We start from the raw sequence: 25,757 nt of genomic DNA on the forward strand, positions 1-25,757 counted from the left end.
TCACTTTTTCGAAGTCCCAATTGTCCTCGGGCAGGAATTGGCGCAGCTATGGCTTACTCCGTTTAACGAGTCACTCCGCCTACTAAGTCATATTTCTGCTTCCCCCAAGAGTGACGCATTAACGAGGTTTGACTGTATTTGTGTATATAATGTTAAATGTCCGTATAGAAAGTTTTTTTATTTTTTATTTGAATAACTAATCAACCCCTTGCATTATGAATGACGTATATCTGAGGTCCATACATTATTTAAATACTTTTTCCGATTGGAAGTATGCCTCTAGGATCAACGGTTCTCTAGTAAATTGCGCTGTGAGCTGTTAGTTGTGCACTCTGTATGCTATTCACCGTTATATGATCAAATGATTTTATTTATAACTTTAGTACTAAATACTGTATTCATATCCTATAGAATCACTCAGTTTTTTGCCAAAAATGATTCATCCGATCATCACTGTACTGTTCATTTCATTGGTGACGCCGTTAATCATAGACAACGGCATCACCGTGAAATACATTTTGAATCAATTCAGACTTTGTGAAGCACCGTGTATCTCGGAAAGGGTTACTTATACGCACTATTTGGCGATTTCGCTGAGAATTAAGCAGAATTTTCGGCTGAAATTGGTGACATCTCGTATTTTTCCTCGATCAGATATGGTCACCCTAATCATAACAAAATAACAACTTCAAGGACAGTACCGTATTTGATTTTCCCTGATTACAATTTTTCATTAAAAAAGGCCTTGAAAACATCAACCTCGTTTGTAACGACAACCTCGGTTACAACGAATAAACATCATGGAAAGTACTTCGTCGTTATGAAAGAGTTTAACTGCATGTATATGCATTTACATGCATATCTATAATCTATAAAATTCTATGCGTCGTATCTAATCTATCCCGAGATTGCATGCTCATTTTTTTTCAAACTTATTCGCATTAAAAAAAACAACAGTTTTTTAGTGCATATACATATATTTATGCGTAAAAAAACAAATGCATCATCAAAATATGATGTTCTTTCCAATTTCTTTTCTCAGAAGAATTGCTTGTTAAGCATATGACAGATGCGCTCCAAGAAAGAACGGCAGAAATAGAAATTTGAAAACTAAAGCGCCCCTAGAAAAAATATTACTTTTTTTATTGTTATTATTTATATTTTCTACCTCATAACTTCTTTTTTCACAGAAATCGAAGCAATACGCTCCGGGCTCGTGACGGCAGCTCTAATGGACCGGGAAGTGCTGTCTGTCATTCATTCATTCGCTACTTAAAGCAATGCATAAATCATCTCTCTCTAGTTTTTTGTCATTTCTCTTTCTATAAACTCTTACTCCAAATACAGCAACGAAAAATGAATGGGGAAATCATTTATTGAGAAAATGCTTCACACGGATGTTTATAGAATAGGTCAAAAGTCGCGTGAGATTATTTGTGTGTTCTCGGAGAATATTACTCTCCCGTTTTGTATCTTTCTCTGCAGAATCGCAATGAACATTTTTCATAACTTTTTAAAACTTTGCGCTCTTATGAGGAAGAAGATACAATTCAATGAAGGCGGCGGAGCCATGAAGAATATGTGTTTTGAAAATTGTCACTGTGTGACGGAGAGATTCGTAATTGTAATGTAATTTCTTTGGAGGAAACCCCCTTCATTTTATAGAGTAAGTATTACACTGCAACCTAAACAAAACACTGGTTGTATATAGTTTATTACTAGGGTGAACCGTATTTCATACTACTTTTATATATTTTTCGCCTTTTTTCGGGGGGTCCGACTTAACAATAATGCCAATTTTTCGTATTTGTTTTGATGAAATACTGTCACCTGAAACGATATGAATATGATGTGGCCTTTATCGATTGTGAAATTTATCTCCTTTATCTGTGATTATGCATAATACCTTACTGTAATTGGTGAATTTGATAAATATGAAAAAAAAAATTCAAATGAGTCTTGTTTGTGTGATAAATTCTGTCGGATCCGATATAATAACAAATTTTACTATCGTACCCCGATATAAATACATGTATATAATATATGTATGAATTTTATCTATAGTATTTCATATAGTGGGATTTACCATGTTCACCAACGACGCCGCGACGATAGGGAATTATGCATAATTGTTAATAAATGTGATTAATTTATGTAAACTCATTCTATTTACCAACGACGCTTGTGTATTGCGCATAATCGCCTGTAAAAGTGATAAATTTATTGTAATTTATCACACTCATCAAAATTCTAGATTATTATGCAAAATTACCGGATTTATCACATTTACCGTGACGTATATATCAAATTCGAAGTCAAGGTGTTGAAATTACGAATCTACGGATGCAAAACGGTTCCCTTGTCAGACAATAAATACATTTTCCAAGTAAAACACAAAAATATATTCCGATCGAATGCCACACTTTACACATTATTCACCCAAGTAGTCATTGCAAATTAGAGCGAGTTATGAATGGGAGTCGAGGCAGATCTCCAGGAGGTACACAGGCAATGATGGTAGAGAGACAGAAGAGCAGTAATTAACAGGCAATATTTCCAAGTATTCTCCAAGGATTGGAACCGAAGACTTGGAGGTAGCAGTAAGTGAGAGAGAGAGAGAGAGAAGGGATGTTACCAATTTTAATACATCTCGCAGTCAGATAAAAGAGCACTTCTCATATCAGACACCGAGGGCTGTTGTTGATTGAACAGCGGCCGGCGGGAGGGCGTATACTGGGAATGGGTTCTCACGAGCTTAATTATTGCAATTAGCCGCTTACCTAAGGTCATTAAGTCATTCTCGGTGTTATCTGAGTTTGGAGGCCAATTGGAGGCGAACTTCTTCCAAACGGCCGAGCTCGTTCCCTGTCTCCCAAAATGTAATTATATCGCTCTGGGGGATACTTTCTCAACGCTTCGCCTTGGATTATCTTCTCCAGTGGGTTATTATGCGTATTTCATGTAATTCTGTTGAATTCGAGAGATTCGAATCGCGGTGCAAAGTTTCAAATGCTATTCGTGTCTAGTGTCAGAACAGTGGGAAATTATTCGGAGTAGTTTAACACTAATCTTATTCTATTAAACTATCATGTTACCTTTCGAGATTTTTTTGGTTTTAAATACGCATTTTTCTAAATTTCATTGAATTATTTTATTAGAGGTTATATTTTCTGGATTAGTTCGCAACTCGGCAAATGGATCCATTAATCGTTTTCTGTGTGTCTTTACGTTCATAATATTTAAAACAGTACGTGGGGATCCGACGTATTATTGTGCAAAGCAAGTTTCGGCCCTGTGAGCCGATTGGCCTGTATGATCGAGTCGTTTTTTTCGTCCCATGTGGCTGATACAGCAGTGGCTGGTCGCTCCATATCTTTCCATGTATCATTAAATTTTTCGTTTGTGTCATAAGATAATCCCTCAAATAAATGTTTTATTATGTTCGCGAAGTCTCAGTCTATTTGTTACGACATCGGCTCCCCCTTCCTCTTCCACGATAATATTTTAAAGTACAATGAAAATGGATCTATACAATTATTAAATATTAACTCATTCAATACAAATTTTATATTAGATGTACACATTTTTTTAAATAATTTCTATACTTTTATTTGAAATTGATCTGTAAATTAATTCCCCACTTCATTTGTCATTTAACTAAGTATGATTATTCTGGTTTCTTGAAATATGGTGTATTCTTGTGTAATCATGGTATTGCCAATATCTGTAACGGGCCAATCGTATATATGCGAATAAAATTATTATTATTTATAATATTTAACACAAAAAATTTATTCAAAGATGTGCTTCTGTAATAATTGTACAGAGTTGGTTGTAAATATATGATTTAAGTGGCCGGCAAAACAAGAGTTATTGAATTTGGACATTCAAGAAAAATGCAGCGTGCAGGAAGTATATGAATTCCCTTGTGTGTCATACAAGATAGTAATAAAGCACAGTAATTGGCAGTTCCTTAGTCATCTGGCTACGACGGTCATATATAACGGTAGTGGGTGCTTACGAAGGCATATGCCATCATGCGGATATTTTTGGTCTTTCTCATAAGATTGATTCGATGAAATCTCAACCTTTTTGCTTCGTTTCATGAACTGAACAATTTCCTTTATTTTGAATCAATTTTTATTCAATTACATCGATGCCATGGTATTTTATCATGCGCGCAAGCTGTTCTTAATGCAGATAGATAGAACCGCTCACAACCCCGTACTGATGCAAAATGTTCTTCATGCATGCTTGAAAATTCACAAAAAAATTAAGTATTTGAGATGTGTAAAATTTCATACCACATAGGACAGCACATAAACTCAAGAACATGTGCAAAAAATTTGAAATAAATCAATGGCTAAATAGTGTTTTGAATGATGTCTCTATTATAGCGTAGTTTTTTGACCGTGTTAAAAGGTATGGGATCCCTTAAACACGTCGAACTTGTTTTTTTTTTCACTACTGGAAAGTGAAATTGAGTGCAATGCGACTATGCTATGTTGTTTCTTCACAAATAATCTTGTATCAATACTCTGGTTGCTATATTCAAGAAGCTATTTTAATGTCTTGTAGATAAGAAGAAAAAAAAATACTTCCTATATAATCAAAAAGCATTGCCATGTGCCAGAACTAAATCTAATAGAATTTAAAAAAAACTACATATTGCACGAGCCAAACAACAATAACGTCAACACACAATACAGATAACGAGAGAATCAACGAGAGAGAAAACCAATATGTAAGAATAAAGAAACAGAAAAATTCCTGAGATTCGAAGAAATTCGTCTTTTTTTATTCTTCCTCATATATATATATATTATTTTTTCCTATTTTTCCTTCAACCGGATTCAACTTCTCATTAATTTATATGCCCCGTGTCATAAATCCTGGACAGGATTCTCTATCATCCCAGAAGAAAACGTCCAAAAACTGGACAATAAATAAGGGATTTCACCCTCGGGACCACCACACACTCAAGAATAAGAAGAAAAGAAAAAATTCTGGAAAAGGAAAATAATCCTTTTTTTTTTTCATTCTTTTCCCCCAATTTCTATTTTCTTTTTCGTTCCGGAAAAATGGCTTATAGCTTCCGCTCAAGTAACTCAACATCGGAAAGTTGTAACCCTAGCGCAAATTGTAGATATTTTCCACACGTTGGAAAAAAATGATCGAAATATTTCTAAGTTTTTGTTCTCATTTTATATAGTTTCTCTTTCTTTTTTTTTCATCCGTTTTCTTACACTTCAAGTACTGAAAGATAGACGACACTTTAGTGCCATTAATCATGACACTGACACCAGTTGGCTGGAATACGCATAGGGGGCTCCACAAGTCATTCAGGCGTCACTTCAATTTCTATTTCTTTTTTTTTTTTGGGACATTTATATATTCTTTTTATTTACTTATATCCTATTTTTACCATCTCGAATTTATTAGTATTCATTGAAGTGAAGCATTTGTTTTCATTTTGACCTTAAAGAAGATATTCATGGTGCAGCTAAAATGTAATAAAATTGAAAGATCTTGTTTTCCAGATTGATGTTCTGGGATGTTTTTAGAATCTATGTGTGTCTATAAATGTCGGTGTTTCTATTTTTTTACGGCTACGGCTATGTTTGAATTCTTTCACGACTGCGTCTATGCGTCTATTTTTTTTACGACTGTCTCTGTATTTTTTTACGGCAACGTCTATACATATGTTTTTAACAGCTGGTTGATGCGGAGATATATTTTTTGGAAAGAGAGAAAATTCGACTGCCTCTGCGGGGAAACGAACCCACGTCCTTTCACTTTAATTTGTTCATGAAAGGACGTGAAATTAATGAACTTCAATTGCAGTTGAATTTTCTCTCTTCCCAAAAAATATATCTTCGCATCAACCAGATGTTAAAAACATTTGTATGTAAAGCGGAAGGTGACATCATCCTCGGACGACGTCTACGTTTGTACTTTTTTTACGACTGTATTCATGTTTGAATTTTTTCGCGACTGCATCTGTTTGTATTATTATACGATTGCGTCTATGTTTGTATTATTTTACGATTGCGTCGATGTTTGTATTATTTTACGATTGCGTCGATGTTTGTATTATTTTAGATTGCGTCTATGTTTGTATTTTTTTATGATTGTGAATATCTGTATTTATTTTTACGATTGCGAATACTCTTTGTATTTTTTTACGACTGTAACATTTTTGAATTCTTTCACGACTGCGTCTATTAGTCTATTTTTATACTACAGCGTCTATGTTTGTATTTTTTTACGACGTCTATGTTTGCATTATTTTACAATTGCACCTATATATTTGTGTTTATTTACGACATCTATGTTTGTATTATTTTACAATTGCACCTACATGTTTGTATTATTTTACAATTGCACCTATATGTTTGTATTTATTTACGACGTCTATGTTTGTATTTATTTACGACGTCTATGTTTGTATTATTTTACAATTGCACCTACATGTTTGTTTTTTTTTTACTTCTATTCCTATTTCTTTTTCGGGATATATTTATATATTCCTTTTATTTACTTATATTCTAAGTTATTTTTACCATCTCAAATGTATTAGTATTCATTGAAACATTTGTTTTCATTTTTTTTCTGACCTTAAAGAAGATATTCATGCTGTAAGTGAATGAAAGGTCTTTTTGTTTTCCCGATTGATTTCCTGGGATATTTTTAGGAACTCTTCGAAAAGAACAATGGATAGCGGTTTTTTCTTACGGCTGTGTCTAGGTTTGTTTTTTCCCCGCGGGTTCGATTTAAATAGTTCGCGAATTGTTATTGACCGATTGGGAAAGAAAGACTTCGAGTGTTATGATGCTCAGTGAAGTTGGGAAAAGAGTATTATGAGAAGGCATCCTCTAAAAGTGTGTCTTCAAATACGCAGAAGTTTTTATCTTGCAGAGCAGCATTTTCTAACGGAAAGCAAAATAGACGAAAAGTCAAAAAACTATAAGGTATCTCTTGGGATTGGTTTCACAGTTACTGTGAGTAACCAATTACGTGTGCAATGTGCAAGGGAGTCTTGGAAGCTTTAGAATCAGCGGCAAAGGGTTATTTTGGGGAATTCGACAGCGATTTTCAGGGAAAAAATCATTTTGGCTGTGTCGTAGAGTCAGGAATCAACGGTTCTAATCATAGCTGAGAATATACAAACACAGGGTGCCTATTTTTATCGTAGTCAAATTGTTAATTTCTAAACGGTTAGGCTTAGAAAAAAGTTTCAAATACAAAAAATATTACTAAACTCAACAATTCTAGAAACAATCGGAGTAAAAAAAAAAAGTCTTTGAAAAGGTACGAAAAGGTAATGTAATGGTCTCTACGTTCTAAAATCATAATCAGTAAAATTTCATCAAGCACTGATGTGTTAAAAACCTCATTTTCTCACGGACAGTTACAAAACTCTGGATTTTGTGAATTTTAGACCTATTCATTATGAAAAAAAAAGCATTATTCCAGCGATTTTTTTAAGCATAAATAACCAAACTTATGAAAATTCCGAATCTGTGAAAACTTTAAACTAATGAAAGAAATAACTCCATAACTAAAAAAAAAAATGAAGAATTAATGAAAAAATTGAATATTAATGAGAGAAATATCCCCAAAATCGGTTAAAATTTAGAATTTATGAAAGAAAGCATTCCAGAGTCAATGAAATGAATAATTTCGGCATCCATAACAGAAATACTTTCGGAATTGACAGAAACTCTAAATAATTCCAGGCCTCCTATTTGATTCAGATCCTACTCTCGGGGACCATTGACCCCATCAAAAAGTTTCTGCCAACAATAGCTTCAGTAGACTAAAGCTGGTGTTGCCTCTGTTCACGAAGGGGGAACTATAATTTTCGCACCATGCCCCGCGTCTAGTAAGAGTGGCCCTGCCATTGGATGTCCATGATTGACAGATTGCACTGCAGCTGAATCCAGTGGTCACGACATTATAACTTCATTAGAGTTGACGACCATCCATCTCTCGGTGACGTCTAAATTACAATTTTCTCGCAGGGAAAATTCTGCGAGGGTTCATTTTGTGAGAAAATTGTCATTTTCCTCACAAAATGAAATGCAAATTTCTTGTGACTAAACACAAATGACTCTCTCTCTGTCTGAATCCGACATAAGAGTTTTACTGAGGTCATTCAGATAGTTTGAGCTAAACAAAAATGTAGAAAAATATTTATTAACCCTTTGATTACGTGCATCCCACCAATGACTACGACTGGGACATGAATATCCCAATCCGTGGTTTGAAAAATGTTTGATAAAAAATTCCAAGTTCTAAATTTACCATATTTCTGACGTTCTTTCTGACCTGTTCTTTCATTTTCATATAAAATAGGTCTCAGTTTTTGCAAAAAATTGAATTTTTTACAGAAAAGTTAAAAAAAACATTGGGGTTGGCTGTGTCATAGACACGGCCGCAAGTTTTGACGTGAATATGTTTTTTATGTCTTGAATCACGTGGTAGGTACTGACACAATGAGATTATGCCATTATTGTATGCTTTGTCTATGGAATAGCTAAAAACCGATTCCAATATCGTCTATTTTAGTTATCAACTGCTCCAGATATAGCGAAAAACAATCACCCTATTAAGAATCAGGGTAGCTGGCCTGGTTCCAAGACTGAAGGAGATATTGAAACCGGAGTGATATCATCGAATGCACCTTCGTAATGTGCATCTGACTATTTCATTGCTTTTGACGTGAGCTGCACACTTTTTGAGATATAGCGGAAAATAATTTATTGCGAATCAGGGCAGCGGACCTAGTGCCCAGACGGGAAGAGATTGTGAAACCTGTGTAACATCGTTGAATGCATCTTTGCAATGTGCATTGGACGATATCATTACTTTTGACTTGCGTTGGGTATTTCCTGAGATATGAGCGTTTAAAGAATTTCATCACGCAAACTTCTTGCGAATGCCCCCAGTATCGTCAGATGATTTAAAAGACGTATTCACGTCAAAAATCACTTCCACGTCAAAGTCGTGATTCGACTAAAAGAGTCAGAGCATTTAATCCAAGAAAGAGAAATTGATTGAAAGCTAGAAAGAATGAATGTTGGCTTATCCGTTTCTGTCATTTTTATTCGTACGGAAACCGTCGAATCCTCTCATAAGATGGAAAAAAACGAATAGTTTTTATCCCAGCCCATGAAAATCCAATTCCACCGCATTCAGTCCTTAACTTGAAGCTGTCCACGGATGGCGGATAGAAAATAGAAGAAAAACCTATGAAAAAGAAATAGCACAAAAGGTCTGAATCCTAAAAATATTTTTTCCCCTGCAGAACAAGAGAAGAAATCGAACAAAAACATAAAATAAATAAAATACACGTAACGGTGAAAATACGGGAAACATTCTTCCAGAAAAGGCTGGGTCATCCTATTCGATAAGACTTTGCGCATAATACTATAAGACAGCGGGCAGCTTGAACTTAATATGTGATTTTTTTTTTTTATATACAAAAAGAATGGAAAAAACAGCCGAAAAAGAAGAGAATGTCTATATACAGACCTTTATAAATAGGAATAAAATTGAAAAGAATGGGGTATCGAGAGAATATAGACGGGAAAACAATTGGATGCGCATAAAGTGTATTTACGTGAATGTCTCAATAAAAGTTGAAGCATTATGAAATTTTATTAATTATATGTCCGTAGATATTAGTTTCATGCACTATTCCGACATGAATATCATCTCTGACAAGATCTTTTAATAATAAATTTATTACTTTCTCACGTTAAATGGTGATGTTGGTTAGAATGACGGTACATGCAAGAGAATCAATAATTTTTACATTAAAACAGTTCATTTAATTTGTTTTTTTCCTATTTGTAAAATAGCAGAATAATACAAGGTGGGCGAAAAGCTCTGGATACATTTAAAAATTAATAAAAAATGAGTCAAAGAAGGCGCGGTTTGTAGTAAATACTTATCATGGCCTAGTTCGTTTTTTTTTTTTTTTTGATGAATTGAAAATTTCACTCACAGATAGCGCTGTATCACGAAAATTTCGTCATAGTACTATATAAAATGCGGCACAAACAAAAAAATTAATGTTCATGACAATTCGCGTTACGTAGATTAAGCGACATTATATCAATATATATGAGCAGCGTTTCACTCGTTAAAATATATACCCCAGCTAGAAAGAGTGCTCTTTTTTTTTAAATGTGGTAGTTTTATGTGACACAAATCGTTACAAAACATCAGCTATGAACTGTTCCTGTCACGTTTTATATATGTGCTCTACTATCAGGTCTTTCGTGATACGGCGCCATCTGTGAGTGCAAATTCAAACTTTTTTCATTATTCGTTAAAAAAAAAAATCTCGACGCCTCGATAAATATTTTGGTGTGAACTGTACCTTTTTATGTCAGATGGTAGATTTTTTTTATTAATTTTTAAAATGTATCTCCACGACTTCTCGCCCATTCTGTATTTCTTCCATATAATTTTTATTTATTAACTCGTTTAAAACACTTTTGTGTTTTCATTTTTATTTGTTGCATAGAATAAGAAAACATTCGGGACTTATCGTGCCGGTCGTTATAATGGAACGGAATCAATAATGCATGACACAACGCTTCTTTCCCTTATTTTATGTTGTTCTTTCCCAACTTTCCTAGATTTTAAATTGAAATATCTCAGTGAATATTGCATTTAGAAATGTGGATTTCTTTTTGTCGTTGGGCTCAGGACAGACACGGTGTAGTGACCCTAGGTTTTCTGAATAGTAAGCACTCGTCGAGACAAATATAACAGGAATTTATTAGTAAAAATTAGAATAAGAACGTCGATCCTACTCGATCGTCACACACATCTCTCTTTTTATTTTTGGATGCCCCTCTTCAGTTCTCGTGATTTTCGTTATCCTGAGGCTTTTTCCCTTCTTTGTTTGCTCTTGAGCCTCATACTGTAGTGTTACGTCAATGTTTTAACTGGGAGACGCACATACAGAAGACTACACAGGGCAACGGCTTTCTAACATTTGAGAACAAGGTGTCCTTACGAAAATTTAATTTTTTTGAATTTAATAACTCCTTGCAACATGAATGACGTATATATGTGTATCTGAGTTTTACACGTGAATTTGAATTAAAATTTTTTTCTAATTGGAATATGCCTCTCGGATCAAGGGTTCACCAGTAAGGGTTCGGAAAGGGGAACTAAGTAATCACCCTGTATACATACACATGTATATGCGCTACATACGAATTGGGAAAGATTGGGTATAACATATAGCGTAATTTTGTTCATTTACTCAAAATACAGGTACATAATTTTGTAGGTTATTTATAAATTATATCCATTATTAAATTATGTACATTCAACGATTAATGGTCACGGGAAAGGTAGATACGAAATATTTTAGGGCTAAGCTGGCTCGTAAGCCACGAAAAATAATTATTTTTATTTTCCCAGTAAAATAATAATGAAAAAACTAAAAATAAATCCAAATAATTGCAAGGCATAGATTTTTGCATTTTTTTCCCCCTTCATTAAAATTTTGCTCAACTCCGCTTTTTTTCTCCATTAAAAAGTTTCTAGTAGAAAATTTATTTGCTGATTTGCCAAAATTAGTAAACTTATAAAAACGAATAACTGGGAAAGAGCCATAATAACATCGCTGTTTTCTAATGCGATTAGAATGAAGATTAAAAAAAATATTTTAGGAAAAAATTCATTTTTCATATTTTACGTCGAGACCAAAAATTGATTTTTATCATTTCTTTTCCTTTGACAAAATTCCGGATATTTCTTACCATGATTTTTTTTTTTTTTTTTTTCAGAATTTCTTTAACAGATCTCCGGGAAATCACTGAATCTTATGAGATGAGTGGTATTCCGGACGATATACGTATGTAGCATCGTCCTATCGAAAGAAAGTGTACAGTGGTTTTGGGAATTGATTTCCCTTTATTGTTGAATTCCCCCATTTCGTGTTAATTTCACCAAAATCTCTGACCTTATCTATCAGAATCATAAATATTTTTTGTTTCTTCTAATAGTTAGTGTGATATTATTCTCATCATTAATTTTAGACGGTTGGAAGCACCATTTTGAAACACCAAATAATGGAACCGTCTTTTGGAACGGAAATGACGCAAAGTGATAAGCGAAAAAAATTGATTTTTCTCTTAAAAATTAATTCGAATAAATTAAACAAAACAAAATGATGAAGTATGTAAAAAAAAATGGGGTAGGGTATGTCATACACACGGCCGCAAGCTTTTAGGTGAATACGTGTTTTATGCCTTAAATCGTGTGGTAGGTAATGACACAATGTAGGTAATGACATAATTCCATTATGTCATTAACACATCTGGTCATTGTTTCTGAAATAGCTACCAAACGACACCAATATCGTCTGTTTTCATTGTGATCTGCCCCAGATATAGCGGAAACAATCTGTTACGAATCAGGGCAACAGGCCTGATGCTCAAACAAAAAGAGATAGAGAACCCGGGGTGATATCATTCAATGCACCTTTGCAATGTGTATCTGACAATACCATTGCTTTTGACTTGCGTCGGGTACTTCCTGATATACGAGCGTTTAAATAATTTCGCGACAACATTTTTCGAATGCTACCAGTATCGTCAGATGATTTAAAAGAGGTATTCACATCAAAACAAAACGCCTGCAACCACACTGAAAAAACTAGAAATCACAATCCATTCTTCGTGTTGAACTCTGCCGAAAATTCTGCTGATGGTAACGGATGATCTACCACTTTTTCAAATGGGAGGTGACTTCTACAGTCAAACTCGGTTATAACGACAATGAAGCTTCCGATAAATTTTATCGTTACAACCCAGATATCGTTGAAGTTGCAATTTTCTTATGATTACGGTAATCATATTGTATCAAGAAAAATGTGGAACATTAGAATCATAAACGAAAGACATCGATCATTTCTGTCAAAAAACGTTGCCAATTGTCATGTTATTGATTATAAACTGTCCTTGTCGGAGAATAAAGTGCCACATGGCGCAAAAGTATGATGAATATTTATATTTCATATACACATGCATCATAATATAATTCCTATAACTTATGAAAATTATCTCTATCTCCAATTTTAGTGAGGATTGTGAACAAAAGTAAGCTTCATTGAAAAAAAATAACATAAAAAAGAGGTAAAAGTACAGGAAAATAGGAAAAATGTCCCTTATACTGGTTGTACAGTTGGAGCATAAAACATCTAGTAAGTCTTTTTCTCTCTCTCATTGTTTGACATTAACAGAACAACATTCAATGTAATGAGCTCTAGTTCTGAGAATTTTCTGAGACAATTGCATAAAAACGGAAGCCGAAGCGACAAAGAATGTGTCGTTATATCTGAGTTCGTTACGTTTTCCTCGATGTTATAAGCGAGGTTCATTAACATTCTTATTAGAAGCAGCAATGACCCCTAATTGTCGACATTACAGTCGAGGTGTTGCTACAACCAAGTTTGATTGCAGCTACACTATTTTTCCCCTCCTTGTATTTCAGAATTTTCTCCGACACGACCACGCCCTTCGGGACAATGAGCTAAAATCAAGTAAGCGAAAGAGCCTGCTCGTGCTCGGTGTCTTCTGTTCAGTCCTGCATGATGATACCTTCGATTACTCACTTCGACTTAACCGTCCGTGCAAATGTAAGGTTTAGTAGTGTGCCACCCGGACCTTATAATCGTGCAATTGTAAGGTTTAGTAGTGTGCCACCCGGACCTTCCGATAAACATTCAAATCTATAGAAGAAATTGAATGGATATTGATACAATTCTATTCATCAATTTCTCCCACATTCACTTGGATACTCATAGGAACATGTACCACGCTATATAACAAAAGCTAGTCTACAACAAATTCAAGTATTTGCATCGCATATGACAAATCCTTTTTTACGTGGATTAGTTCTGGTTTTGCTCCCGGGTCATAAATCACATCCAGAGGGACCAAAAGAAAAAGATAAAAACCCAAGTTCCTTCTCCCATTTTGAAGATTTCTCCGAAGCGATGGCATATAGCGGCAGTGCGTACCGCGTATTCGTCGGCATCACTCCCATTGATAAATAACACCATGTTTTGCATAATGAATTACCTCGTAGTATAATCTCAGGCTTGTATAGATACGAAACTATCTAAACGGGGGAGGATATTCAAATCGCTTCCTCACGAAATAAAGCCAAAAGCTCTCGACCGAGAGAAAGTGAGATTTTTCCATTTTAACTGAAGATTTTATTTCCGTTTTTTATACAGGATGAATCTCTTTAAAGGAAGCAAAAACACACGAGTACTGTGTAAAGCTACTAAGTTCGACGGCCCGTAGATAGACAGTGGGGTGAAAAAAATACAAGAAAATCCCGTCGAAACTGAAAAAGATGGAATAAACTTGTAAAAAAAAGGCAAAAATAGAAGAAAAAACAGTGTTTGCTATGGAAATATCATCCGTGACGGTAGCGGCTCAAACTAGAGAAAAAGAAATGGTGTGAAAATCCAAGACGAGAAAAAGTTGTTTTTTTTCATTTTTTTTCAAATATTTGTTGTTTTTTTCTTGGCACTCTCCGTTGCAAATCTTGAGGATTTCTTCTCGGTTGTTTCTTTTTCCGGATTCAAGATTTTTGGAATTTGTCTGGACCGTATACAAATTCAACGAAAGGATTTTCTCCGGTTCCAGTGAAGTTTAAAAACGAATTGAAATGTCAGGATGGAATTGTGTTTATTTATTTTGATTTCTTATTTTTTTTTTCTACATCGTCGTGTTTGAAATTGTTTTTAAAAAAAAAAAAAAATCTTAAAAATAAATTTTTCTGTTGGAAATATACTCAATTTCTTTTTCTCTTATTTGTTAGATTTTGAGACGAGATTATTTTTTCGTGATGGGTCCAATTATCGATTCGAATTTTTCGTTACCGTAAGATTCCGGAGATTTAGGAACTATTAAAAATTTAATTACAATTTTTCTGTTTCAATTTTTTATTTATGAAAGAATGTTTTTTTTTTTTTGTTTTAAAAGAGAAAATATTGAAATTTATGATTTCCGAAAATTTATCGAATTATATATTTCTTTATTCATTTTATAATTTGTTAATACTACTTTAAACATCGTCTAATTTTTCTAAATCTAAGTTCGTTAATTTTCGTAGCCATGCTAAATTTACGATTTATTTTCAAAGTTTGGTGAATTTTCGATAGATTTTTTGGCTTCGAAAATTAGGACCTAGCCACTATAAACTCATGTAAGTTTATTAAATTATAAAATACTACCAAAATCATTCGAAATTTCAATTTTTTTTTAAAATAAATTTTAGAAATTCGTCAATTGACCAAATAAATATCATAGGTTTCGGAACAAAATAAATTCTTTATATAGATTTGAAAATAAATTACATTTTCGCGTAACTCAAGTTTTTTTTAAATTTTTCTCATTCTAGAGAAAATGTTTGTTTTCGTTGAAAATGAGATTTTGAAAAGAACAATTTTTTGAATAAATACATTAATCACAAGTTAATTAACGAGAATTCCGTTTTATATACTCTTTCTTTCTTTCAAACAGCTTAACTGCGGTGTATCGCCCCATGGGTAATTTACTACAGATTAAGTTGTGCCGGAAATATGAGTGTGTGCATACCTAACAATCCGAGTTCGTATTTAGTGTTATGTTTGATTTTCTGTCCTGCCATCTATATTTTAGAAGTGAAGTGCACTGATGGAATATTCGTACCGTTTGTGGGTCAGTTGTTGTTTTTGGCAAGACTTTACAATGGGAAGATTGACTTTATTTCTTGTATTAGTGACAATTTTTGTCGGCAGTTTTTATCTAGTAATAATATTATACAGTATTTACGCAAATGAATTTCATATTATAATATGAAAAAATTAAGTTGGTTAAATGTCTATCTGCTGTAGTCCCACAGATGAAACTCTTTATTCAGAGTCGGGACCATTTTGCCAATTTTATTTGTGGAAGATCGGTGGCGCTGAAAAAAAAAAGAAAAATATCTATATTGATAGTTACCAGATTCGAAAACTGAGTAATGGAGTCCGGAACAAATTCCTGCGCGCACCCTTAGTGACGTTACTTATCTTAATTTTCACAACAGATGGTGCCACTATTCCGACCACAATATATAAAACTGGGCACAACAATAATTGGCATGAATGTCGCTCTCCACTTGTTAATACAAGTTAATACAAGATATTCTATTGCCACCCTGGACCATTACATCGCCCACCAAAGAGCGATATTGCCCATTTTGGGAAACAGTGTTTTAGAGTGTGGAAAAATTATTGTTGTTACAAGATATACAGAAGACTGGATGTTGTGAAGATATTTATTATTTGATATGTTAATTTTTTTTTTTTTTTAAGGAAGGAAAAAACTCATCTCTGCCTCTACCGGGAGTCGAACCCGGGTCCCTCGATTGCCGGACGAGTGCTCTGACCACTAAGCTACAGAGGAGATAGAGATTTCCCTTCGCTAGAGCGTATATATGCCGAACGGAACCGTGCAATGGACGGTGAAACCCATCAGCTAATAGCTCATGGACGACGAGCCACCAGAGGGCTATATTATAGCCCTCATTCATGTCATATATATAGCCCTCTGGTGGCTCGTCGCCCATGAGCTATTAGCTGATGGGTTTCACCGTCCATTGCACGGTTCCGTTCGGTATATATACGCTCTAGCGAAGGGAAATCTCTATCTCCTCTGTAGCTTAGTGGTCAGAGCACTCGTCCGGCAATCGAGGGACCCGGGTTCGACTCCCGGTAGAGGCAGAGATGAGTTTTTTCCTTCCTTAAAAAAAAAAAAAAATTAACATATCAAATAATAAATATCTTCACAACATCCAGTCTTCTGTATATCTTGTAACAACAATAATTTTTCCACACTCTAAAACACTGTTTCCCAAAATGGGCAATATCGCTCTTTGGTGGGCGATGTAATGGTCCAGGGTGGCAATAGAAGCTACGAGTATGACATAGGAGCCTATGGGTTCGCTTCAGTTGGGGCAGGGGGGGACGATGAGGGGGAAATTTTTTTTGAAGAAGTGGGCAATTTAACAAAAAGTTTGGGAAGCTATGCTCTAAAACATAGTCTCTCAAACTTTTTGTTCCATCGCCCCCTTCATCAGAAATTTTTTCCTCTCATCGCCTCCCAACTCACGTAAACCCATAGGATCCCATGTTAAATCAGTAGGTTCTATCACCCCCTTGGACCATTCCATCGCCCACCGGGGGGGGGGGGAAATGCCCACTTTGGGAAACACTGCTCTAAAACAGTTTCCCAACCTTTTTTGTCCCATCGCCTCCCAACCTATAGGACCCCATGTTATAGCCGTAGCTTCTACCGCCCCATGGAACATTCCATCGCCCCCAGGGGCCGTTAACGCCCACGTTAGGAATCGCTGCTCCAAAACATAACTGCTACAAGAAACAGAAAAAATTCTAGGAGTTTCGGCGGATAGTTGTTAATGCGGGGGGGGGAACACACAAAACACTCATATCAATGAAGAAATATATGTTTCAAAGTATAAAAAAACATTTCCCTAGAAAAAAATGAAAATAACTCCTGAAACCTGAAAGGAAGGACAAAAGGGCGAATTTCCCGAAACGTAGGATGAAGCTTGAAATGACATCCGAAAGGAGGACATGCCCTCCTAAATGAGGACGGTTGGTAACCCACCAGATAACTCAGTTCTCCTATTATTCTATATATAGAGACATGGCAGAAAAGTCGACCTGAATCGGCTATAACAGTGTTGACAGAATACAAATAAATTGCGGGAAACACTTGCAGACCAGCAGAAGGTAAATGAATTGGCTGGATAAGTTGTAAACCCACAAAAAAGTAATAAATAGGAGAAGTAATTTGTGACCCACAAAAAAAAGTAGGGAAATATAATTTCTTGACCCGTGAACCATTAATAAAAAAATACCGGCAAAAAAAGTGGAGAAGTAGAAGTAATTTGAGGGCATATGACGACTCTTTTTGCAACAAAAATGATCAAAATGTAAAAATATTATAGAACTCTATACAAAAATTCATAAAAAAAGACATCAAAAATTTCTATCGTGATTTTCGAGGCGTTACATAAAAATTTTTCCAGGTCCAATATCAGACATTTAATATCTCTGTATGTTTTCTCCCGTCGGAAATGGACTTCGCAATGGATGGACGCTGGTCTGTCCCGAAAACAGGAAAAAGGCGTCGAAAAGTGGAAGATATGTTTCGAATATCTCTCACAGTGAGAAGTAAGAAATAAATATCAACTATACGAGAAAAAAAAAAAAAGAAAGAAAAATCGCAATGTTTTTCCCAAAAGGGAAAAAAAAAGGAGAAAAACAGGAAAACTTTTTTTTCCCGGAGAATACGTCTATCCGTTTTCCTTTACATTCGGGATATATTGACGAGATTTCTTTTTTCATCTGGACCTGGAGAAAGTCGTTGAGTTCCGCGATATCAACAAGATGGAGGAAAAACGGGAAATTTCAGGACTTTTATGTGCTTTTTTTCCTCTTTTTCTCTCCCCCGGACAAGAAGAGGGAAAAAAAGGAAAATAGTGTAATACGCTAACTCGATCGAAAATATAACAGCATCGCAAAAACGGTCGAATGTGCTGATTCCTGTCGTAAATACGGACGTACTATATGAAATAGTTTCCTAGAAAATGAAAGCGCAAAAAAAATATATGAAATAAATTCCGGTTCTCCTATTTTTATCATCCTGTGGCAACGGTATATGTCGCTTATTACCCGTTTATACTGTTTAAACATTGAGTGGCCAAAAATAGAAGTCGCGGTAATTTTTTGTGCAGGCCTTAGATGCAAAAAAAGCACAACTTTTTGTCACAGGACAGAAATGCGTGGTGCTCGCGAGCGAGAAACTGGTGTATATTGGATGACCATAGGGCCTGCATTTTACGGGACGCTGCTGTAATTTGTGTGTGTGTCCCAACTACTTATTGAACATTTACAGTTTTTTTCCTGTGATGTCAACGACAGTGAAACCTCTACATAACGGACACATATGGGACATATTTTTTTTATAACGGGACGTGTCCGTTAATGTACAGTGAAATATTTTGCAGCCCAGTTTCACCGTTTTTAAAAGTGTCGGAAGTTGTCCGTTGAAATACTTCAAAGCCCTGTTCCAACGTTTTCAAAAGTTTCTGTTAACGGGAGGTGTCCGTTAACGCGGGTAGTTCGTGAAAGCACTTCCAATCCATGTGTCCGGTGAAACACTTTGAAGCCCTGTCCCACCGTCGCACAGTGGTGCATTTTGCGAAAAACGTGGTCAAAACTATTTACTCGCCTTGAAATTCGTTGCATATTCTTGAAAACTGTTTGGAATAATAAATATTATGCTTTTTTAACAACAGGGTGAAGATTATATGATTAAAGGGATTTTAAGGATATGAAATGGATAAAATATGGTATGTTTGCATTATGGCTATTGATGGAATTGCGATAAAAAACATAGCATGGATTTGTTCATGATATCTCATCATCATATACACCTTTATATGACATTTGAATTGCCGTAACATGTAAGAATATTGCTGAGATGCATTAAAGAACTTATAATAACATAAAAATGCTGCATAAAAAAATTAATTAAGAATTCAAAAAGAAGTAAAAACAGGAAATTGAAATAAGCATAAAACGTAATTTAAACACAGAAATTTATGATAAAAGTTTGTAATGAATGGAAAAATGTTTCTGGTCGTGGTCTGGGTGTAAAATCTTATGGTCACTACAATATATTAATTGTGTATCATAATTTTATAATCATAATTATGATTTATTAACAACTAGCTATAATAACCGCGTTGCCCAGGTTTTCTCAACATACTGCGAGCATTGAAGAAGTGACAAACCATTGTAAAGGAATAAATATGTCTGAGGCGCATTGTTAGGGAACCACGGTGAATAAAATAAACATTCCGAAAGTCATTGTTGAGACCCAAGAACCATTCTTGCCTGATAATTTCGGGCATTTGACCTGTTTTGTCAAACTTTTACAGTGGCCTATCGTTCAAGTCGGGTCCTGTATCGTTTACGAGTAGACGTAAAATTTGGTAACGAGCGATCTGAAATTGTGGATTTTTAGAGAGAACATACACACAGAAAATCAATTTTACATATATAGATATCGCTCAAATAGTCAAAACTAGTTTTGGGTTATTGAAGACGTTTTGCGGCAATCTTAAAATTGTTTTTCGTTGTTTCCCCCATGCTAGATATGAATGGATGAGAAAAAGTTATTAATTCGTGCATCACATCTTGATAATTTTTGCAAGAAACTTTTTCGAATTTATTCAAGTTTTTGATGTATGTGCTGTTTCCTTAATGAATCAGTTATTGTCCTTTTTGTTCTCTTATTAGTCTCAGCAAATTCTGATATGTGTTCACCACCGATTCTTTGTGTGCACAGTACTTCGCAGAAAATGAGAACGTTTGTTAAGATCAGTCAAGATTTGCAATTCATTTTTTTACGATTTCTGTTTCATTTTTTTACACCTTTCAAATTTTACTTAATTTTACTTACATTTAAAACGTCATTCTGTGTTCATTTCTTTAAGCGATTTTCTAAATCGGTGCATTGCTGCCTAAAATTTGAGCTATGATCCTTTATAAGTATTTCGTTAAAAATCTAAATTTTTTTTCAGAGTGGAGCACCCTGAGTTTGAAACTAAAAAAAGACAAAAAAAAAAATCTGAGGCATGTTTTGCAGCTTTCAATGTTAAAGCTGAAATAATCTGCGGTTATCAGAGCAATAGTCTCTGCCATTTTTAAAGAAATTTTCTCAAATTCAAATCTATTCCGCCTTTGTATAGGCAAGCCTCAGCTATGGCATGTTGAAGAAAAGACTGGGGTCAGCGGAGTAGCAGATATTAGCAGCTAATTTCACCTTTTCCATAAACTAAACATGTTAAAGTATGTTAGGAAATGAATTTCAGGAGGTCACATCAGGTCACTTGTTTCTACCACTACTCACAAAAATGAACTTTTTTAGAAAATGACTTGGCATTAAAAATAATTTACTTTTTAATAAAAATATCAAAAACGAAATTCAAAATGTATTTCTAAATTGCTAACACACTTGAAAGAAAAGAAATAACTGCCTAAAATTCCCCGGAGAGCTACGAAATTTATGAACGAGAGTGGCCTTGTTGGCCACTTGGTTTAGATTGATGATCGGTATACCGCTACTGGAATCACCACATTGGAGCTCTTTCTGAGCAAAAACTAAGAGGTGATGAACGAAAAAAAATGTACGTCAGAAGCCGGGGGTTATTCACTCTTCATCTGTGAAAAAATCAGGGTCGAACGGCAAAACTTTTTTTTGGGGTTTTGGCCACGATTTTCGCAAAACGCACCACTGTGGTCGTCAAAGTTTTCTGCTTACGGAAGTGTCACTTTTAAGCCCTGTTCCGCCGTCTTCAAAATTGCGCATTAACGGAAAGTGATCGGTGAGGGAGAGTGTCCGTTATGTGGGTATAATATCCCTGTGTAATGTATTCACTTCTCACATATATGTCAAAGTAAGATTTTTTGGTTTTTTTTCCGTGATTTATAATTTAATACGATTGCGATTAGCAGTAGCGCTTAATTTCTCACCATTGGTGAATTTTCAGAGATAAATGACAACTTTACATGTCTTTGACTATTTCTTTGGCAATAATTGGCAACGTCTCTTATTTATATGCAGGGAATATATTCAGCTTAGGTATACAATCGTGTTGAGTGTGATACTTCTCTACCGACAAACCTTTCACTGGTTTCGGATTGAGTCGCATTTGAAGAAAATGTACGAAAATTTAGTACATATAATCCAGGATCTATTAATTATGTAGGAAGTTAATAAGTTGACTGTTTTCCAAACTTCCGATGTAACGACATACAAATATAACGCCCGTTTTCCGAGACGATGAGGGTCGTTTCAATGAAAGCCGACTGTAGTATGAATTCTAGATTATTAGGAATTGTGTTCTGCTTCAAGCATTTGAAAGATGCCTCTGAAAATATTTTAAATATCGAATTATAATCAAAAGACGATCAGGCCATGGTGAATAAGTTGTGGTGCTGTTCCGCTACATGAACGATTTCAATAACATCACTGGATAAGTTACGGTAACTTTGGTTCGATATGGAATTAGTTTACGAAAATGCACTCGCCAAACATTTCTCCTTGAGTAGCTCTGCTCAGATTTGCATCGCTTCGGTCAATAAGACCACATCTAAGTATAGGTCTTTAGACTGAAAAAGAAACGTCAGCTGTGCGGTTGCCCTCTGAAAATTCGAAAATTCTAGAACAAATACGCATCTTTCAAAGCCTGTATTTGAATACGTCTCATATTTCTCTTTTCCTTTCTCTCTCTCTACGAAACCTTCCTTTTTTATGTATTCCTAATTCATCCAGAAAAGTTGGCTGTCAGTATTCTTTTAGAAAATGGATATTTACTTCCATATACATTTATAAAATAAGAGAAACGGGCTAAACTTACTTTGATATTTCTGAAAGATTTCTGCAGATATTTGCTTTAAAAATTTGAAAAAAAAAACAAAAAAAAAACAACAATATTTTATATTTCTCAGTGACTAGAGTGCATAGGGCATTTTCAGCTGGGGGTTCCGTAGTATCGGAAAATATTCGACTTTGTGGTGGAATAAAAATATCTATGCTGCCGAGTCATTCATGTTTTTGGCTTTATTGGAACAGTCTCCTGACCATCGAGGGTTCCACGCGAACAAAAACGTTGGAAACCTGTGCAGTAGTTTATCTAAGGCTCTTTGAAACCCCATATTTGAGCAAAGTGTGACGTCAGTATTACCACTATAGCCTATCGCTGATCTTCATCCCGTTATTTTTTAATGAACAGACTTCATTTTGCCGTCTGTTTTTTGGCTAAAAAATGGAGGGCAGTGAGTCCATTCTCCTTTCTAGGTGCCTTAGTTCCACACGTCTTATTCATTTCTAAATTTTTCTGACCGTCAATCATTTTCCGTCAATCTATTCGATTGGTCTGAAATCGAATCTGACTCTGGGTCTTTTAGGTCCCACACCAGGGCCCCTTTATTTTATTGTATGGTCTCACACTTTTCTTCATATACGTATACTTGTATACGCTTCTTTAAATCTAGCACTTGAATGTATGTTATTTATGCATTCTGTATTTAACTTTTCAAACAAAAATTACATAAAAATGATAACATTGATGAAATATGAAAGGAAAACTATTTGGGGAAAAAAAGTTTTATTAAATTAAAATTATTAATCATTGATTAATTAATCAATATTTATTAAAAATTTTGACTGAGTTTGTAATGTTCATAGCAGTCAGTTTGAAACTTAAGTAAAACAGTTAAAACTAAAAATTTCATTGCTTAATTAGTAATGAACAAGTGTCCTAAAAAGAAAAAATTGTAAATAATGGGTAAAAAGCGGCACAGAAAAAAAAATCATTAAACCTTCTTCAAAATGTCTCATCTTTTTTAACTGAGTACAATTCATTCCGATTTCCAGCAAGTGCTAAATGTACGAGTGTTATAGGGAAAAAATTTCTTCCATTATAAAATCAACTATAAAAATTATCTGGCCTTGTCAACGCTAAAGTAAGAGGTCATTTTAAGGAGGCGAGATATCTCGTCGATGCCACTTAAAGTGTTGTTTATTGCAAATCAAGAAACAAGATTAGAAAGGTCAAAATGAAAAAAAAAACCCCAAAAATCGAATAAAATTATCGATTTTAGGAAATTTTTTGATATATTTGCGTGTATATATAATTTTGCTCGCAGAAACATACAATAAAATAAATTATTCGTGTACTTTTAACCACTTCACGTACAAGCTTTTGGCAACAAATTTGGATTATCTCTATTTGACGAATCGGCGATAAATCTAGTAAACTCGTCCTAAGCTAACCGAAAGTTAGAGAAAAGGAAGAGGGGGAAAGAAAAAAGTATAATAGATGAGGTTGGTAAAAGTGTTTTTATCGTTTCTTTTCATCCTCACTCAACGTGTCCTTATTCTTTCTTACATGCATACAGTAGAGAGATACATTATCATTATATATGTAGAAAAAATCATTAACAGGAGTATAGAAGGAAAGGAAGTAAATAAAAAGCAACTTGAGTTGATAGAGTCACTATAAAGCTTCGCGATGGTGAAGAGAAAGGACAGAAAACACAGAGAACTTGTTTGAATTTATTCCACCAGCATTTTGACGCAATATTACATCCGTGATCGTATGTAGAAGCCATTAGAATACTCATTCCTTTTTTTATAGCTATAGACGGTATCTTCGAAGGATATTATAATGATTATTTAATAATGATATTATTATAATTATTATTTTTAAAAAAAGCAATAGAAATGACGGAAGAGGAAAAATTCAATAATAAAACAGTGTTTTTTTTTAATTTGGTATTCATCGAATATATTCATTATCCAGCTATTCCTTCAAAAAAAAACAATTTTTTTTTTTTCAATTTTATGAAAAATTTCTCACAAAATAAGTTCATATAAAAATTTACGGCAACACTGAAGGTAAATTAGTTTAAAAAAAAGTTATAAAAATTTTCCTCGGAATAACGTGAGCGAAAAAAATAAATAAATCCCTTTTTAAAACGTAAAAATTATTTTATACCCACGAAGAAAATTTTTATTTTTCCGCCTGTTTTATTTATTTATTATATATATTGAAATAAGACAGCTTCCGTTAAATGAGACGGAAAAGTACAAACTCATTTGCATGAAAAGAGAACAACAACAACAACAACAGGTCCGACTTATTATATATAACAAAAGAAAGCTTGTAATGATACAAAAATATAATAAAAATCCAATTTTAACGAGAAGAATAATACGGAAGGGAGAAACAATTTTTTTTTTTTTTTCGAAGCGAAAACATTTTCATTTTTTGCATGTATGAAATACCCGTTGCCTGAATTAACATATTTATAATTTCCTACTTCTTTGCATAAATTTTCTAAAGATTTAATTTATTCTCTTTACTTGTCGATAAGATTTTCATTCCTCTAATGGAATATAATCGTAACAAATTGGATTACGCTGTATAATTAATTTCATAGTTTTTTATTTTATCATATTATATTTTCAAAATGTTTATATTCGTTTATAATAATAATAATAATTGTTATTATCTGGCGTCCCTGCTTTCAAATAGCGAAATACTCATCTGAAAATTTTCGCCTCAAATGTAATTAACTATCTTTGTGAAATTCTCATTTAAATATATGATATTTTTTTATATATACGTGCAGGTTATAATTATATTTTCATTAATAACATATGGCTGTCTCAAGCATGTTGTGATTTTATATTCTTATGTATTTAATATTTTGGGTATAGAAAAGGTTGTGTTAGGTTCTGATGTCACATAGATAAACCCAAGATATTTCTTGATAGTAGGAAAATTGCTAATTCTTTCAAGTTTTATAATTAATTATCATATTTTTATGGTGATCATAGACGTCGTAATAAAAAATGTTTATCACAAGACTTGAAAATTTCTGTTAGAAGTATTAACCTCTCCCCGCACAGAGGTGCGATACATCGCTCTAGATTAGCCGAGAGAAATACTTTAGAGCAGTGTTGTTTCCCTGAATCACGGATAGGTAGGAATTTTTTCTCCCGGTGTGAGAAACATTTCGTCCAATTCATTTAGCCTCTATATAAATTTATATTCAATAAGTGAAATACTGCACTTTATACATA

At 34.1% G+C, this 25,757-nt stretch overlaps 1 protein-coding gene across 5 annotated transcripts in view; it reads right to left on the reverse strand.

The window, feature by feature from the left end:
• Positions 1-25,757, reverse strand: part of CadN (neural cadherin) — a 610,878-nt gene that overhangs the window by 427,219 nt on the left and 157,902 nt on the right. The gene's annotated exons all lie outside the window — the stretch shown is intronic.

The sequence above is a fragment of the Pholcus phalangioides genome, unplaced genomic scaffold (genome assembly GCF_987345545.1).
Source record: "Pholcus phalangioides strain wild (caught in Gottingen) unplaced genomic scaffold, Ppha-v1.0 ptg000001l_1, whole genome shotgun sequence".
Taxonomy (NCBI): Eukaryota; Metazoa; Arthropoda; class Arachnida; order Araneae; family Pholcidae; genus Pholcus; species Pholcus phalangioides.